General features: G+C 40.4%; 1 long non-coding RNA gene across 1 annotated transcript; it reads left to right on the top strand.

The window, feature by feature from the left end:
- The first annotated feature begins 4252 nt into the window (after positions 1–4252).
- On the top strand, positions 4253–9995 carry LOC149972512 (uncharacterized). The gene is made up of 3 exons (XR_016490967.1): positions 4253–4879; positions 7796–8038; positions 8151–9995. It is a non-coding gene; the product is annotated as an uncharacterized LOC149972512 (long non-coding RNA).
- The last annotated feature ends 2501 nt before the right edge of the window (positions 9996–12496 follow it).

Here is a 12496-nt window from a genome sequence, read left to right as displayed (position 1 = left end):
TTATACGCTGTACCGGAAGGGTAGAACAGCGGCGTCTGGTAAGACAAGGGGAGGCGGACTATGTATTTTTGCAAATAACAGCTGGTACACGATATCTAAGGAAGTCTCGAGCTATTGCTTGCCTGAGGTAGTGTATCTCATGATCAGCTGTAGACCACACTATCTACCTAGAGTTTTCATCTGTATTTCCCGTAGCTGTTTACATACTACCACAGTCAGAGGCAAGCACTAAGACAGTATTGAATGAGCTGCATTCCGCCATAAGCAAACAAGACAATTCTCACCCAGAGGCGGTGCTCCTAGTAGCCGGGGACTTGCAAGGAAACTTAAATCCGCTTTCCCAAATATCTATCAGCATGTTAAATGTGCAATGTCATGACGTGGCCCTTTCTGGGTATAGATCATGGCATCCCCCTCTCTCTCTCTCTCTCCTACACCCAGGTTCTGTTATCTCAGGTCGTACATTTCTGGAGGAGACTCTCTCCCTCTGGCCATGCAGAAAGAGAGACACATAGAGAGAACAAAGGATTTCACATGGCGAACTCCTATATCCCCAAAATGGGAATTTGATACAATAGGTCCACTTGTGAGAAGGTGGGAATGGTCCGTGGACACTTAAGGGTATGACGAGTGTGTTTCATTTGGTGACCTCAGAGAGGACAGGAAACCCACAACTATATCTCTGAATGTACATTTATCAATTATGGGGTTTGCATCTAAGTCTTGTATAAAATGAATGAGTAAAGATTAAACTAGTTGTGAAATGATGTAAGGTGATGTTAAACTGAATTGTATTCCCTTTCAAGTTTAACTAAGTCATTAGCCAGCTCCCGTGAGCAGAGACATGATCTGGCGTCATAGACCTGCCTTTTCTATTTTTACAAATAAAACCCCTTCCTGAGGAAACCCTCTTCAGACCACGCATACCTCGATGGACACCGAGGGGGCACATGTTGAGTTTAGACCACAAGAACCTCAGTATAAGCTAAGGGCTAAGGTTCTAATGGTTGTTGAATTCCTAACCATACCACGTGGAGCATTGGCTACATGGCAGGAAATTGATAAACTCTGAGACTATCGATCCCTACAGAATAAGAGCAAATCTTAGATACTAATTACTAGTCTGCAGCTAGATATTATGTAAACCTGGGGTTGCGAACACTGACAACCGCCAAAACATCTACTCTATGAGAACATTTCTGAATGGTACTCTAAAGTATCCATTCTAACCACGAAATATGTTGATCTTCAGGGAAGCAGAGAGAGAGAGAGACACTCGGATAAACTCTCCAACAGACAGACGGACAATTCCAAAAGAGATTACGACGATACGGCGTAAATATATAATGATTGCAATTATTCCCGCATGAGTGAGCGTTCATGTGCAAAGGATTAACATTTCAATTAACATAATGATCAACTGTGTAGTGATTCCTTTTTGTATTTCCTGCTGTTCTCAGTCCACATCCACTTCCCCTTGTCCACCAAGCCGTCATATCGGCTTAGCCCACTAGGGAACCTCCCCTGTCATTTTCTTGTAACCATATCTACTGTGTTGTTTGTGTGATTATTACTTTGATTATTTAGTTAGTTAGTAAATAAATGATCAAGCCAATTGGTAAATGGATGATTCATAGTAAAGGCTGGGTGCGTGCAGATAATCAACAATTTACGACATTTGGAACGAGACTAACGTGATGAAAATAATAATTATTTAATTAAAATACTAATTGATCAGATATTAGAATATCTGAAGAGTTATATTAGGAAAATTATAACTTTGTCATTTGAAAATGTTCCTTGGTGCCCCGACTTCCTAGTTAATTACATTTACATTATTAATCACGTAACAATAATTACAGAGAATTGATTTGATAAAATTACAGTTTAACTTTAATGATGCCAAAGACATGACAGCAACCAGAGGGGAAAAAACTCTGGACCACCTTTAACTTACCAGGACGTGTACTCCGAGCATGCGCTGACCAACTGGCAAGTGTCTTCACTGACATTTTCAACCTCTCCCTGTCTGTAATACCAACATGTTTCAAGCAGACCACCATAGTCCCTGTGCCCAAGAACACTAAGGTTCTTAGGTGCCTAATTGACTGAAAGGCTGGTCATGGCTCACATCAACACCATTATCCCAGAAACCATAGACCCACTCCAATTTGCATACTGCCCCAACAGATCCACAGATTATGCAGTCTATATTGCACTTCACACTGCCCATTCACACCTGGACAAAAGGAACACCTATGTGAGAATGCTATTCATGATTACATCCCACACCATAGTGCCCTCAAAGCTCATCACTAAGCTGTGTACTTTGTATCCCTTATTTACTCCAGTGTTTCTTTTATGTTGGCATATACTTGTGTATTTCTCCTTCCATCTCCCTTATTAATGAAGTGCATTCTTCGTGTGTGTGTTTGTGTCTACAGTGGTTCCTCCTTTAAAAGTTGCGAGCTTACACCGCAGGACTTAGATGTGCCCAGCGTCACGGCTTCATTGCTCCAGACCACCACAAGGGGGAGATAGAGCACTCATTATGCATTTGGGTCCCATGGTTTTTATATGACCAATTATGAATTTGACGCGAGCCACCCGTCCCTGGTGGCTTTCTTCAACAAAGATGGATGACAAAACATTACGGGGAAGCAAATGTGAGTACTTTTAATGTCATATTGAGTCTAGCTAAAAATTTACAATTGAGAGGACTATGTTAGTTAATAATGTAGAGACAAATGATTGTGCATATTTTTTGGACATGAAGTTCATTTACAAAAATTGCGATTTAGCAAGTTAACTGACTAGCTAACGTTAGCCAGCTTGCTGGTGTTATGACATGAGTATGACATTGTAATTCATGTTGTTTAATGTTTTAGGGACTCCTGAGAAAACCTGCAAACCAGGCTGTCATCTTGGGAAACAGTGGATGTAAAGAATCTAGCTAGCTAAAGCATTTACTGCAAATTGAATGTACAATTGTGTATGATTGCCTTGCCGTGCAATGCAGCTGAAGTAACATAGCTAGCTAACTATTTACTTGCTTATTGTGTAGTGGAGGATAAAAATAACTGTATGCCTATGGATGTGTAGCTAGCTACAGTATATAGCCGATCTGTGTATGCACCCTAAAACGTTAGGTTCTGAACTAATATTCGTACCAATCTATGAACCTCAGCTAAGTCTGAATGGCATTTATGAAGCCCATGGATTGAGTAGACTATAATAACTTTATTGTGCCAAGGATGGAAGTCCTATATACATGTACTGTAGTTATTACCACACATGACATACCCACATTGTATTTTTGAATGTATTCACTGATCATGTACTCTGCCTTGGCAAATAAAGGGGTGGTTCAGGTATGAATCTCTGAGACATTCTGTTTCAGTCATATCCAATACCAGGTGTATCAAACTCCATTCTTTGAATGATGCTGTGTCTGCATGTATGTATTACAATTATACACTTCAAAAAACTATGCATATCTAACTCCCTTCGTCTGCATTAATCTGAGGACACAGTATTTCAATGAGATACTTCATTTCAACCAGTGGAGAATTTGAAATGCTTTATTGAAAGAAGTTCATTATCCAGGTGTTATAAATATACTTAATACATGCATTATAATTATGATAATTGTAATATTACATTATAAATACAAGTTCAATCTGTACTTCAATGTGCATATGGTGTGCATTATCAAACAAGTAAGAAAGATGAGGTGGGGAGAGGTGTAGAAGACAGAATGGGAAAGAGGTAAGAACAGAGGCAAACAGCATATGATTAATGAATTAGAGTGCTACCCTAATATTCTCTCAGATCATCACAATTACAGTGTCTCTAGCGCTGTCTCCTAACCAACCTTGAGCCCCCAGTTGTCCCGAAGTTTATCTTAAGAGCATGTGAGGTGGCGATGACGGGACTGGCTTCTTGTCTCACATCAAAACACGCCTGCCGACTAGAGACAGATGGATAGAGAGAGAGCATGATTAAGCCTTGTTTTTTTTTATTCTAACATGGTCAGTCATGATAATCATCATGAGGTGAAATGCAAAACTGACGTTGGATCATTAACTCTGGGACTACTATATCTCCATCTGTATTTAAATGTAAAGCATCTCTTTAAAACCTGTTAGATCTCTAGGGGCGCTATTTCATTTTTGAATAAAAAACGTTCCCGTTTTAAGCGCGATATTTTGTCACGAAAAGATGCTCGACTATGCATATTCTTGACAGTTTTGGAAAGAAAACACTCTGAAGTTTCAGAATCTGCAAAGATTTTGTCTGTAAGTGCCCCAGAACTCATTCTACAGGCGAAACCAAGATGATGCATCAACCAGGAATTAGCAGAATTTCTGAAGCTCTGTTTTCCATTGTCTCCTTATATGGCTGTGATTGCGCAAGGAATGAGCCTACACTTTCTGTCGTTCGCCCAAGGTCTTAGCAGCATTGTGACGTATTTGTAGGCATATCATTGGAAGATTGACCATAAGAGACTACATTTTCCAAGTGTCCGCCTGGTGTCCTGCGTGGAATTCGGTGCGCAATTGCCAGCTGCTTGTACTTTACCATTTGATTCAGGGGAGAAACCATGTGTCCAAGAACGATGTATCAATGAAGAGATATGTGAAAAACACCTTGATGATTGATTCTAAACAACGTTTGCCATGTTTTCAGTCGATATTATGGAGTTAATTTGGAAAAAAGTTCGCGTTTTGAGGACTGAATTTTCGTTTTTTTTTTGGTAGCCAAATGTGATGTATAAAACGGAGCTATTTCTAATACACAAAGAATCTTTTTGGAAAAACTGAGCATCTGCTATCTAACTGAGAGTATCCTCATTGAAAACATCAGAAGTTCTTCAAAGGTAAATGATTTTATTTGAAGGCTTTTATGTTTTTGTTGAAATGTTGCGTGCTGGATGCTAACGCTAATGCTAACGCTAAATGCTTTGCTGGCTAGCTACTTTTACACAAATTATTGTTTTCCTATGGTTGAGAAGCATATTTTGAAAATCTGAGATGACAGTGTTGTTTACAAAAGGCTAAGCTTGCGAGATGGCATATTTATTTCATTTCATTTGCGATTTTCATGAATAGTTAACGTTGCGTTATGGTAATGAGCTTGAGGCTGTAGTCACGATACCGGATCCGGGTTTGGGAGATCAGAGAGGTTAATAATACTTCCTGTTGACCTGACCTCTCACCTATGATCATGCTGTGCCCTCTGTGTCAGCCAGTTCAGATGCGGAGGGGTTCACCAACACAGCTGATATAACCTAGAGGATTTAGGGAGAAGGGGCAAAGGGAGGAAGTGAAGGAGATACTTTTTCCATCTGTGCAACCAGATGGAAAAAAACTCTGGACCACCTTTACTCCACACACAGAAACGCATACAAAGCTCTCCCTCGCCCTCCATTTGGCAAATTTGTCCATAATTATATCCCCCTGATTCATGCTTACAAGCAAAAATTGAAGCAGGAAGCACCAGTGACTAAATCAATAAAGAAGTGGTCAGATGAAGCACATGCTAAGCTACAGGACTGTTTTGCTAGCACAGGCTGGAATATGTTCCAGGATTCCTTCGATGGTATTGAGGGGTACACCACATCAGTCATTGGCTTAATCAATAAGTGCATCGATTACAACATCCCCACAGTGACCGTACGTGTATATACCCCAACCAGAACCCATGGGTTACAGGCAACATCCACACTGAGCTAAAGGCTAGAGCTGCCACTTTCAAGGAGCGGGACTCTAACCCGGAAGCTCATAAGAAATCCCGCTATACCCTCTGACGAACCATCGAACAGGTACAGCGTCAATACAGGAATAAGATCAAATCGTACTACACCGGCTCTGATGCTTGTCGGATGTGGCAGCGCTTGCAAACAATTACAGACTACAAAGGGGAGCACAGCCGAGAGCTGCCCAGTGACACAAGTCTACCAGATGAGCTAAATTACTATGCTCGAGGCAAATAACACTGAAACATGCATGAGAACACCAGCTGTTCCAGAAGACTGTGTGATCACACTCTCCGCCACCGATGTAAGACCTTTAACTTCTTAAGGTATAGGGGGCAGCATTTTCACGTTTGGATAAATAGCGTGCCCAATTTCAACTTCCTGCTACTCATGCCAGGAATATAGTAGATCTGGATAGAAAACACTCTGAAGTTTCTAAAACTGTTTGAATCATGTCTGTGAGTATAACAGAACTTATGTAGCAGGCAAAACCCCGAGGACTAACCGTTCAGGACTAACCGTGTACTGCAAGCATGCGCTGACAAACTGGCAAGTGTCTTCACTGACATTTTCAACCTCTCCATGATGATTGTGGACTACAGGAAAAAGAGGACCGAGCACACCCCCATTGTCATCAACAGGGCTGCAGTGGAGCAGGTTGAGAGCTTCAAGTTCCACACCAAGACAGTCACGAAGAGGGTACGACAAAACCTATTCCCCCTCGGGAGACTGAAAAGATTTTTCATGGGTCCTCAGATCCATGGGTCCTCAGCTGCACCATCGAGAGCATCCTGACTGTTTGCATCACTGCCTGGAATGGCAACCGCTCGGCCTCCAACCGCAAGGCACTACAGAGGATAGTTCGACCGGCCCAGTCCTGCCATCCAGGACCTCTATACCAGGCGGGGTCGGAGGAAGGCCCTAAAAATTGTGAAGGACTCCAGCCATCCTAGTCATAGACTGTTCTCTTTTCTACCGCACGGTAAGAGGTATCGAGGTCCAATAGGCTTCTAAACAGCTTCTACCACCAAGCCATAAGACTCCTGAACATCTAATCAAATGGCTACCGAGACTATTTGTATTGCTCCCCCTTATTTTACACCACTGCTGCTCTCTGTTGTTATCATCTATGCATAGTCACTTTAATAACTCTACCTACATGTACATATTACCTCAACTAATCGGTTTTATTTCTTATTCTCATCTGTATTTTCTTTTTACTGCATTGTTGGTTAGGGGCTCGTAAGTAAGCATTTCATCTGTTGTATTCGGTGCATGTGACTAATACCATTTGATTTGATTTGATTTGAAGGTATAACGCATTTCATAAAATGTTGACTGCACGCTGTTGCAAATTGATCTCATAGCATTTCATATTATTCTGTACGCAAACCTGACATATGGTAAGTATTAGTTTGTGGAAGTACATCATCCTTTTTGCATGATATGTTACACATTTTCAATACGTATGATATGTTATGAATTTCAAATTATTGTTGCTAAAGTTAGCTTGAAAGCTAACAATGTTAGCTAGAAATTGGAAATTGGAAAAAAAATGGAAAAGTCAACCTTTGGGTAAATAAACATTGGCTCTATACACCCATCCATCCAACCCAATCAACCACCCTCATATTTGCCTTAAAAACGTGTACTGCAGTGCGCTAAATCAGGGTCCCACAGACTGTTTTTTGGTAGTCTTAAACAAATCTACTTTGAAACAAAAGTTTACACCTCACACACATGGTGTTGGCCTTTAAAAAAAGAAGACATGTCAGATATAGTTGAAATGTATTACATTTCGAGTTCATCCAAATATTACACTTTATATACATTGCAGTCATCAAAAGGAGAGCTGGCCAAAGCAAGCAAAGGCAGCAGTGCAGTCATCAACTGCATGCACCATTTATTCAACTACAGAGTTGGGAAAACACGTATGGACCTGAATTGTGATAACTGCAGTGGCCAAAACAAGAACAAGTTGGTGCTTTGATATGCGCAAGCTTCACCACAATCTGGACCTTCACTTCTTGATCACAGGCCACACCAAGTTTTCCCCTGACTGGCGCTTCGGCCTCATCAAGCAGACCTTCAGAAAGACCAGAGTGACCACTTTGTCTGAAATTGCTGGTGTTGTGAAGGACAGCATTTTGACGTGTCAACATCCCACAGCTGGTTGGTCTGGAGGATGGCTACGGCGCTGGTGGAAAGCTATGGCTGGCGACAACACCTGACTCCGTACTTCAGGCCACTGCCACAGATAATGCACTACCAGCACTTCAGGTAAAACATCCTTTTCATTGTATGATGTTAATTTTATCTAAACTTGGGAGGTGAATTGATATTGTCCAGGGTTGTAATGTCTTCTGATTTTTTGTTATTCCCTGTTTTACAGCTTCAATGCTCTGGAGCCTGGTTTTGTCGCCAAGGAGTGTTCGGACTGTCGGGATCAGGTTTCAGCTGCTGCGCATCCTTCCTCCCATAGATGGTCTGCCTGTAAATGCATCACGTGGACTGGACACAGCTAGACAAACTATCTTTTTGACAAGATCAGGGAGTTTTGCGACAAAGATGCTATGGACATCACATGCCCTGCACCAAGGGCAGGACAGAAACAGGCGAATATAGATTCCCTTGTTCATGCGTGGTTTGGACGGACCAGTCATCTGCACTATCTGCAGTACCTCTATTCACATGACTCTCTCATAACACACATATGTTGTTGCTACTATTTTTTTATCCTGCTGCTTAGCCACTTTACCCCTGATTGTATGCATACCTTGTCGATAACTGATATTGTTATTGATATTGTGCTAGTACTGTTGGATTCTGGGTTAAACCTGGAACATTTCTATCCTATAAACATGATACATCAGAAAACTATAGTATCTGAGGAGTGAAAGAGACTGGTTTTTACATCAGAAGTTAACCTCTCCGTGCACCGAACCTGTTAGCGGGATTAAATTCGACAACATACGGTGATCGCTACTTAAATAATCATATTAAACATTAATGAAAATACAAGTGTCTCACATGTTTCGAAAGCCTAGAATATTGCTAGTCCAACTGCGTTGTCAGATTTAAAAAATGATTTACCGTGAAAGAATACGATGCGATTATCTGAGGATAGTGCCCCATAAAAAATAACTATTTCAACCAGCACAGGCGTAACAAAATCACAAATTGCAATAGAATAAATTGTTTACGTTTGACGATCTTCCTCTGTTTGCAATCCCAATGCTCATTGTTACACAATGAATGGTCTTTTGTTTGATAAAATCCATTTTTATAGCCTAACTAGAAACATTTTGTGAACCGCTTGTGTCGTGAATTCCGTCTCATTAAATTTTCAACGACATATTCGATGTAAATACACACACTAAATGTGACTTTTCCTGTCATGTTTGGTTTCATTGCAATCAACTGGTTTGTTTGTAACACAACCAACCTTGATGGGTCATTTCGCGGGACGTATTGACTGAAAGAAACCAATTTGAAGACAACAAGTAATGACATCATTGTGCACCAATGATATGACCGCTGTTTCGTTGATTGACTGTATTTTAACCCAACGACCACTGATCGTCTTGAAATCTAGCTGGGTAGATAGCCAATGAGCTGAGGTAAACGGCAATATGTAATGGTTATGTGTTGGAAGACCAAGCCATGTAGTAAACTCTGGCGTAAAGAGGGTAGTTCGCCATTGAAGATTCATACTGGAAGGAGCGCATGTTACGCACAGCACTTTTTTGGTAAAGCGCATCTTCAGGTGTTTATATATCAATCAGTATGGCGACTAAGTCAGGGAAAGCTAAATCTAAGTCTAGATATACAGATGTGCACACAATTTTAGAAGAAATTGATCGGGAAAGTGAGAAAGAGATTTTTGGAGGACGATTCATTTAGCTAGCATAGCTTTGATTCCCAAATGGAGGAATATTTTTGGAACAGAGAGGACATCGTTTTGGACTGGTAAGTTCTTCTCATGCTAATGCCGTTGTTTGAAATTAATAATATAAAATATTATTTGTGATTTTTTAAAATTTTAATAGCAATATATAAAAATGTAATGAAATATGTAAAGTACACGTTGGCTATACATTGTGGGTGGAGGTATGTTTGTATGTATGTGTATGACCCATAGCCTATGTTTGTGTGTGTATACACTGTATATACATATTGTGGATTAGAGGGAGCATGGCGAAATGCGTGTGTCTGCCGCTCCACCCCACCCCACCCACACATGAAATAGCCTATTTGAGGCTGTTGAGGGGAGGGCAGGCCATCAACAATGGCCAAAGTGAAATGGAGACGGCAGATACAGCTGGTCTGTTGTAATATAAAATAGACAGTAGATCTAGCAGGTCTGTAATAATATATTCAACCTTATGTTCCCTGTACTCTATATACATTTTTTTGCGGTCCATGCCCCAGTAGCGCTGAGACAACAGGTGTCCGGCTGGATGAACCAGCTTCAGTGGGGGGATGGACACCTTGGCACTGGGGGCTCCCAAAGAAAATGGTCAGTTAGAATAGTTTCACAAATGAGCCCTGTATCAACAGGTATAATAAACAGATATATATATTTTTATATATTTTAATAAAGCCATGGAGTCGCTGAAAGAAGCGCACATGCATTCTACCAATTCGGCTCGAGTATGGGGAATTAATAGTTGTACTTAGCTACAAAAACACTGGGTACGTGAGTACATTGATAGAGTTTGTACTTTGTCTTTGATAGCAGGTTTGAAACCTGTGATCAAAACAACAATTGTGGGGGTTGTGGATAAAATAGAACAAGAGGGGGGGGGGGTTGATCTCATGAGACATTTTATATGGTTTTATTCTGAAATAGATTTCTAGAATGTACATACGGGGTGGAGGGGTAACGAGGAATTAGCAAAGGGGTTACTAAACCTAAAATTTACTTTAGATGTTTTACTAAGTTCATGAACATTTGGGTGCTGTGGTTATGGACATGCTAAATAAAAGATACATAATTATGGAGTAGGCCATAAACAGAGATCCAGATAAATGAGTTCCAGATAAGCACGCACGCATAACTTAGCAGTTATGAAAATGCATTTGTGGTGTTGATACTGTGGGATTTATTTTGGATGGGGTCTTTTAATTTCAGTTTTAAATTGGGTATGGTGTCAAATGCCCTGTATCCTCACTTTCTGGTGAGGCCTGGTCAATCTCACTTGAAATGATAGAAACGGGTGGGATTTAATTTTAAAACTAATGAGAAACACCAGTTACTTTATAAGATACTATTATTTCTTAATAGTGTTGTCAAGAGTTGTAATTCTAGGTTAATTGGTTATTGGAATTTGTTTATTTTTGATTTACGATGTTGTTTTTAAATCACGATGTGAATCATGTGTTCGAAGGGAAAATGACCAGTTCTCTGTGGTCCTGGTCCTTGGGTAAGTATACAAATGTACTTTGTTCAGTCTGCATATAGAAGGAATAATATATGTTAATAAGGGATGACAGTTATTCCAAATGGATTGTGATATGTGAATTGCTGATTTTATTTTGTGTTTTTGTTTCGATACAAATTTCACCGGATTGGGATACTGGGGTGTGGGATTCTGTGAGGGGTTAGGGTGCTAACGCCCTGATCTGGTAACTCTTCCGAGAGGTCGCCAGTAAGATAAGGGAGTATGAACTAATTTTGAAAATTGTTTCACCATTAACAGTATGTTATGCTCTTTGACGTTTGTCGTAGAGATAATGTTATTAAGAAAAGGTAAATGTAATAATTTGTCATATATTTAATGCTTGTCTGGATTTCTTGAAACAGAAATGAATTGAACTAAACTGTTGTTCTGATCTGTCATTTTTTGAGGTTATCACGGAAGGTGATGTCAGATTGTGTCTTAATGCATGGTAGGAATAATTTGACCACAAACAGTGGTCAAACGGCTGAAGAAAGAGCGACAAAGGTGTTCAATGCGACAGTGACTTTTAATACTTCTATCTGAGTCTGAGCCATAAACCGGGGTACGGGCAGCAGCAGTGCTGAGAGCACGTGTGGAGTGAGCATGGAGAGAAACGGCTCAGGTGAGAGATTTGTGTACGTTTGGAGGAACTGATGTATCTATTAGGATATTGAAATCAGGACATTTTCAAGGGCCATCAAATGTGACAGGCAAGAGTTACATGTGCCTTTGGGAAGATGAACAGTAAACACTATCTGAAAAGACACGCTAGAATGATAAGTGCCAGGGGGGGGGGGGGGGGGGTTGGTCTACACACTGCAAACAGTTTAGACCGAGTATGCATTGAGATACTGATCTTTCATTACCAGGCCACTTCCGACAGAAACTGGGACAAAGGGGCCCTGTAATGAGAAGAGTTATTACCGGCAATAAAAGGTTCCATTTATAAATGTACATTCTAACCGGGATGATGTGTGCTAAATTGAGAGGCTTGAATTTGAGTCCTAGACTCAAAGTAAGCACTAAGGACTGTCATTCTGAATTTGGGTTGGATAATTTATAAAATGTTTAAGTTATGATTCTGATACAGCGAGAGATTGTTGCTTTCAAACGGTGAGGAGTGGGGGCACTGCTAAAATGTATTAGGCCTAGGAAGGCTCTAGAAACCTTATGTCTAAGTAGAACTCACTGGATGATAGCTTGGGTCAACCCTGAAGGTTTTTTTTTGTTCTCTTTTGTTTTACCATGTCATCAGAATTGTTATGTTGAATCGCATCAATACATAGAGATTGCT

This window comes from Oncorhynchus mykiss, chromosome 23 (genome assembly GCF_057628025.1).
Source record: "Oncorhynchus mykiss isolate SJ-2025 chromosome 23, ASM5762802v1, whole genome shotgun sequence".
In the NCBI taxonomy this organism is placed as follows: Eukaryota; Metazoa; Chordata; class Actinopteri; order Salmoniformes; family Salmonidae; genus Oncorhynchus; species Oncorhynchus mykiss.
This window is presented reverse-complemented; position numbering and strand designations above follow the sequence as displayed.